Here is a 6600-nt window from a genome sequence, read left to right on the forward strand (position 1 = left end):
AATTAACAAAATACAAATTTTTGGTCAAACTAACATGAATTGTGTACTTTTTTTTTTACTCTAATTGTTAAGTTTTATATATGTATATATTTGATAAAAAGTACATGTGCACATTTATGCAGGTGACCAACTATTTTGAGAAGCAAAATACCATAAAACATTAAAGATCACGTAACCCCAAAAAAAATCTAAAGAGAGCAGGCACAAGTTTTGCAGATTTGAATCTTAATCTTTGTTTTTGATGGTCGCTGTATGCCATTTGGAATTTAGGATGTTATAGTTTTAAAATTGTTGTACGATGATGACTGATGTTCCCATATTTTGACTATTTTATTTATTGTGTCTTTTTAGTCAACGCATCAATGTAAATATAACGGAATTTGATGAGACTGTCATCAAAGTGAGAGGGTTAGCGTATAAAACCAGGGTTTAATCTACCATTTTCTACATTTGAAAATGCCTGTACCAAGTCATGAATATGACAGTTCTTGTCCATTCGTTTTTGATGCGTTTTTTTATTTGATTTTGCCATGAACTTTCCGAATTGATTTTCCTCTAAGTTCAGTATTTTTGAGATTTTACTTAATATTACAAAACAATACACGAAATAATTGTATTAGTAACATATAATTTCACTAGGCCTAGGATTTTCGATATCACTAGCTTCTCAAAACTTATGCATCACAATTGATTTCCATAGTTCACATGTGAATGTCGATTGTTTGTTGGAAAACGCATCATTTAAACGTAACAAATTTTTGTGAATAAATCATACATCTTAATGATTTTTACATAGTATGATTTTTTCCTCTCTATCAAGTTAAAGTATCTATTTTTGCCTTTTTTAATGCAGCAAAGCAATACCAATTCTTCCAAATTGTCTTTTTACTTAAAATGGGGAATCCTGTGTAAAGTGGAAAAAAGTTAAACGCTTTAATAGTATTGCAAGTGGAGATACAGTTAAATTGTATGACATCTGACAGATCTTTCGAATTTTAAAGTATCCATATCTGATTCTCGCCTTCTCTAAAAATAGGTAGTTATTTTCACAATAATTTTGAAGCCCGGTTTTGCTTGCTGATAAAATTGATGTTGATAACTTTGAAAGAGGTTTCAATAACAAGTTCCGTATAAGAACACATGTTTAAGTTACATGTAGGTGTCCAATACAACGAAAGATGGTGCTGTTCTTCATCTTTGGTTGACATTCCACTGAATTACATAGAACAAACCTATGATTATTCATAAGTTCCTCATTGGTAAGTGCCTCGGAGTTATATGTTGAGTTTCCAAGTGAATTGTTAATACCCAATTCATTTATCATGCAGTTTATACAATGGTATTAACACATATAAACGATGTAGATTGGGGCTTTATCTACAGGAACAACAACAAATGTCCCAGGGAGGTAGGACAGGTGATTATAATCTTAGCCGTATTTGGCATAACTTTTTGGAGATTTGAATCATCAATGCGCTTCAACTTTGTACTTGCTTGGTTTAATAAATATTTTGATATGAGCGTCACTGCTGAAGTGTAGACGAAACGCGCGTCTGGCGTACTAAATTATAATCCTGGTATCTTTTATAACTTTTTATTATCCTGGTACCTTTGAAAACTATTTGATGTCTTTTAACTTGGGTGTAGCGTTGGTATTATTAGACTCATTTAGCGTTTTAAATTCTAGTTTGTTTTCACGACCTCACAGCTTATTCCAATCGGAAAGAGTATCTTCGTCTTCTTTTTCTAGTTCAGTCGTCTTCAGGCATAATCCTCGACAATATCCATCAGTATTTTTAATTTTCTATTGATGGATTTAGGCTTGAAATTTTCCGGGCGGGCCTTTGAATGCCGTTTTTTGAGGGAAAGTGTTCAAATCGCCTGTGATAACGTGATATGCCAGATTTTATTCTTATGATCTAGCATAGGTGTAATCAGGAGATAGTAAAGACGTGTAGCGTTAATGTTGAGATCCAGTTTACCATCTATAATTACAAGCATCACTGCCATCAAGCGTAAATACAGCAGTGCATACAGCATATCAGAAATGTTCTCCGTTTACCCATTACAATGAGTAACAAACGCCAACCAGTTACTTTTAGTTTAAACATGAGTTATTCGCAAACTTAAAGCAAAATGGATTAGACACAAGTAAATCATACTTATGAATTTTCCACCATTTTACAGTATTTACAAAACCAAATAGTATAAGGAGCATGCATGTAAAGCACACAGTTAAAAACTAAAAAACAAGCTATCTTATGTTAACAAGAAAAGAGAGAGAAAAAAAAAGAAAGTTTGAAAAGTCATAGTCTTCTAAGATGATGACGTTAGTGTTGATGATTATGTTCCGTGTCCGTATCAATAACGTTTTATGAAAGTCCAAGAAATAAGTTGGACCTTTTGGTGAATTTTTTTTTTTTTATATTTGTTCCATCAGGAATAGATATTAGGACAATGTTTATACAAAAGTTTCCATTGGAACTTCTGTTAGGCGGAACAAATATACGTTGACAACTCCAAATTTGACAACAATTGAAAGACATATCTATTGGTAAGCACATGTTTGTTTTGCGAAATACATACAACATTACTGTACTGGCTTGTTGTGCAAGACTTGTAAACTAATTGCTATAAAAGGTATCATTTCTAGAGAATATACCAAAATATTGAAATGCAACAATGACAGATAACCTGTGCATTTTCAGTCTGTCTGTCATTGATAAATATAACACCATTAGTTAAGCCTGTATTTACTTCAAATGTACATTTTCCACAGGATAAATGAATTGCATTCAAAACGGTATGCTATTAAGCAGCAGAGTCATGTTAAGTGACAGAAAAAAAGAGAGAGTCGGCAGGTGTGTACCCTGCCTTACACCCCTGTTTGATGCAAACAATTAACCTCCGTAATCAAATACAAATATTTCGTTTAGAATATGTTGTAGTTCGCTCCCTTTTAACGAAATATAGATTTAAAAGCTTTATTTCCTGTACAAATAAGGATTACATCTACGTTAAATATTTATGCATTTCACCCCAATTATTAAAATACTATAATTTGGATTCATTTATTTTCGTGGGGGTCAATTTTCGTGGAATGCTGAAAACTGGCATTTTTATGGATATTTGGTTTCGTGGTTTTGCCAGTCTCTGTATTCGAAGCCTATTGCAGATATGTTGTTCGTTAAAGATTTGAATTCGTCGATCACCCCTAACCACGAAACCCACGAAAATTGTTATCCAAGGTACAATAATAAATCCACAGTATGTACAAAATATTTATTACTTAATTTACGGGACCTGCTTTAAAATATTTTGATTTTTTGAAAATATTCTAGAATAGTGGATGACATATGACAATGAGACAGCAAACAAAGAATACAAAAACAAAAGACATGCATAGAGGTCAACATACAATCTTAAACATTTACAGTATTGGTGTATTTATAATCAATGCGATCTTTTCATAGATCTTAATCGTTTCCCCTTTTTCGAATCAATGATAAATACGTTTAAAAGATCATTTGATACAATAAATACAATCGGAATACCAATTAGTGTGACAGACACCCATCAAAAAGAAACAGACGACTTTCTGTCATCAGGAGCTGATGTTTTACTTCGTACGTACTTCGACAAAGTATCCTTGTCAACATATATTTTGTCTTTGATTTTCATTTTAAAGTCTTCCTCAACAATGTTTCTCAGTTCTGGCAATGTCAAGTTCATTTCATTCATAGTTAACCATTTACTGCCTAGCATATTTTTAGGACATAAACAGTTCAAAGCATTATGAGCTGTTGAAGATATCATCTGTGCTACGATGATGGTCTTTGATTCATATTCGGCAGAGGTCATTTTAGCTACGGATGTAGTCTCTTTCGCATGTTCTGTTTGTGCCATTTGTGATTTGGCTGTAGTCTCTGTCACATGTTCTGTTTGTGCCATTTGTGATTTGGCTGTATTCTCTGTCACATGTTCTGTTTGTGCCATTTGTGATTTGGCTGTATTCTCTGTCACATGTTCTGTTTGTGCCATTTGTGATTTGGCTGTATTCTCTGTCACATGTTCTGTTTGTGCCATTTGTGATTTGGCTGTAGCCTCTGTCACATGTTCTGTTTGTGCCATTTGTGATTTGGCTGTAGCCTCTGTCACATGTTCTGTTTGTGCCATTTGTGATTTGACTGTAGCCTCTGTCACATGTGCTGCTTGTGTCATATGTGATTTGACTGTAGTCTCTGTTACAAGTTCTGCAGACGTCATTTGTGTTATGGCTGAGGTGTTTTTCCAATAATCTGCCGCCGTCATTTGAAATATGTCTGTAGTCTCTGTTTTATGTTCTATCGGCTTTATAAGTGCTATAGATGTAGTCTTTGTTTGGTGTTCTGCTGACGCTATGTGTGTAATGGGACTGGTATCTGTTGTAAGTTCTGCTGGCGTCATTTCTGGTATGGCTGTAGTTTCTGATAAATGTTCTTTTGGCATCGTTCGTGTTATAGCTGTTGTTATTTCTTCATCCATTGTTGTTTTCTCTACAATGGGAGTCGCACTGTCTATTAATTTAGCTGTTTCATCCGTTGTTTTAGCTAGGGATGAGAATGAAGAAATAAATTATGATAAATAGACTCAGCTAATTCTTCGTGTTCTGTCAGCAGAATTAAATGAATTTACGGTTACTTTTTTTTAATTTATAAAGATAAAATTTCTTAAATCAAACTATCCTTATAGGTAAATATCTTTGCATTTGGCTCTATAGCAAATATCACATTCTTTAACAGTACTTTGTTAGTGACTTGTTACGAGACCTAATGTGCAGGCCTACCTTTACTCGTCACCCCATAGTGGTATTGCTGTGTCTTCGCAATATAAAGTACTTATATAACAAGTGTAAACTTGCAACGAAGAATGTATACACATCTGCTGGTATTGATTGTGTTTAGATATAAAAATTATGTGAAACAATTCTCCAAACAGGCGCTCTGTATTTCTTTTTTCACCCATCTGATGAGATATGCCTTTTGTAACTGCTTTTTATATTTGTCTAATGTTGTACTGTTACAACACTGTATATGTTTATTGAGAGGCGCCTTCAAATAAGTTTTTAACTCCGCCACATTCTGTATGTGCCTGTCAGGAGTCTGTAATTTAGTGGTTGTAGTTTGTTGCTGTGTAACATATTTGTTTCGTTCATAATTTCGTTCGTTAGGTTTTTTTTTAGTTTGAAACGTTGTACAGTTTTCATATCGGTGCCTTTAACAAATGCAACAGTAGTAAGTATACCGTTGTTCGAAATTCATAAATCGATTGAAAAAAAACAAATCCGGGTAACAAACTAAAACTAAGGGAAATACATCAAATATAAGAGGAGAACTACGACACAACAGAAACCTGCCAATGAGGTATTGGCTTTACTTATTATTGAAGGCCGTTTTGTGAAAAATGTTCTCTCTTGATTTTTCATATATTTATCATTGATAAGTAAAGAAACATTGGTAAATGGGCAAAACATGACAAGCGAACATCCTTAAAACTTTTTTTGGGGTAAAAATAAATTAAAATTATCGAAATGGCAATGATATTTTATAAGTTAAATATATGAGAAACTTCATTTGTTCTTATCAAGGAAACATTAAACGTTGGCACTAGTTAAAACTTAATGAATGAATAATATTTCATAAAAACTTCCAAAATATCAAATGCCAACATAATTATTTAACTTGGTTTGAAAATATGCAAGTGAAATTTATATTACTAGCTATAAAACCAGGGTTAATTCGCCATTTTCTACAGTATGTCAGTACAAAGTCTGGAATATGACATTTGTTTACCATTCGTTTGATGTGTATGAGCTTTTTATTTTGTCATATTTTAAGGGACGTTTTGTTTTGAAATTTTCTTGGAGTTCGATATTTCTGTTTTACATTTGGAAAATTTGTTATAAAATTAACGCCACTATTCTTTTCTTTAATCTTAATTTTTTTTCAATATTTCTTTTGGTATATTGAATTATACTTTCAGTATATTTTAAACCAAAAAAAAAGCCGTTTTGCAATATGTCCTGGTGAGATGCTGAGAAAAAGACTACCTTGTATTATTTTAATTTTAGTTTCTTGTGTACAATTTGGAAATTAGCATGGCGTTCATTTTCACTGAACTAGTATATATTTATTTAGGGGCCAGCTCAAGGACGCCTGTGGGTGCAAGAATTTCTCGTTACATTGAAGACCTATTGGTGACCTTCTGCTGTTGTTTTTTTCTATGGTCGGGTTGTTGTCTCTTTGATACATTCCCCCTTTCCATTCTCAATTTTACATATCTATCTTAAATTCAATTTTAGTCCTCAAGACACAAGCTTTTGGTATAATGATATCCAGTTAAAGAAACAAACCATGGCAATCAAGTGAGAGAATAGAAACTAAACGAATTCAAATTTTACAAACACAATCGTGTAATATTTTCAGATAAATTTTGTACAACATCTTAATATACATCAATTGATTGACAGAGATAAGAAACACCTAAGAGAAATTGTTATCAAAGGTACCTGGATTATAACCTAATACGTCAGACGCGCGTTTCATCTACATATTAAGACTC

This window comes from Mytilus trossulus, chromosome 2 (assembly GCF_036588685.1).
Source record: "Mytilus trossulus isolate FHL-02 chromosome 2, PNRI_Mtr1.1.1.hap1, whole genome shotgun sequence".
NCBI classification, from domain to species: Eukaryota; Metazoa; Mollusca; class Bivalvia; order Mytilida; family Mytilidae; genus Mytilus; species Mytilus trossulus.